General features: G+C 54.8%; 1 pseudogene; it reads left to right on the top strand.

Annotated features, from left to right (window-relative positions):
- The first annotated feature begins 13 nt into the window (after positions 1–13).
- On the top strand, positions 14–267 carry LOC102476828 (U6 snRNA-associated Sm-like protein LSm4; annotated as a pseudogene).
- Positions 268–535: the final 268 nt, after the last annotated feature.

The raw sequence follows: 535 nt of genomic DNA, 5'->3' as shown, positions 1-535 counted from the left end.
GGCCCAGCTTCCCTTGTCGCTGCTGAAGATGACTCAGAATGACCCCATGTTGTTGGAGCTCAAGAACGGGGAGACCTACAACAGCCACCTGGTTAGCTGCAACAACTGGATGAACATCAACCTGCGCGAGGTGATCTGCACGTCCACGGTGTGTTCCACAGCCAGGGCAGAGGCAGGATCCCGGGCACCGGCAGAGGCCAGACAGAGAAGAAGCCCGGCAGACAGGCGGGTAAGCAGTGAGCGCCCCAGAGACTGAACCCGGACTTCCTGCCCACAGCGGACAGTGTCGGTCCTTCAAGTCCCCGGGTCTGTTCAGAGAGCAGAGGAGAGCAGGTGGCGGGGAGGACTCCACACAGACACACACACACACACTGCGTGCGTGACCTTCCTCTTCAGCTGCGGTCCCCGCGTGATATGTGTGTGTGCATTTTTTTTTTTTTAAGCTAACTGTTCTACAGTTAGAAATGGTATTTAGTGTTTTGTTAAGTTGTGAGATTTTTGCCGTGGAAGACCCCTGGTATTCACTTATGTCTGA

The sequence above is a fragment of the Tupaia chinensis genome, unplaced genomic scaffold (assembly GCF_000334495.1).
Source record: "Tupaia chinensis unplaced genomic scaffold, TupChi_1.0 Scaffold137668_1, whole genome shotgun sequence".
In the NCBI taxonomy this organism is placed as follows: domain Eukaryota; kingdom Metazoa; phylum Chordata; class Mammalia; order Scandentia; family Tupaiidae; genus Tupaia; species Tupaia belangeri.
Note: the sequence above shows the minus strand (reverse complement) of the source record. Positions and strands in the feature narration are given on the sequence as shown.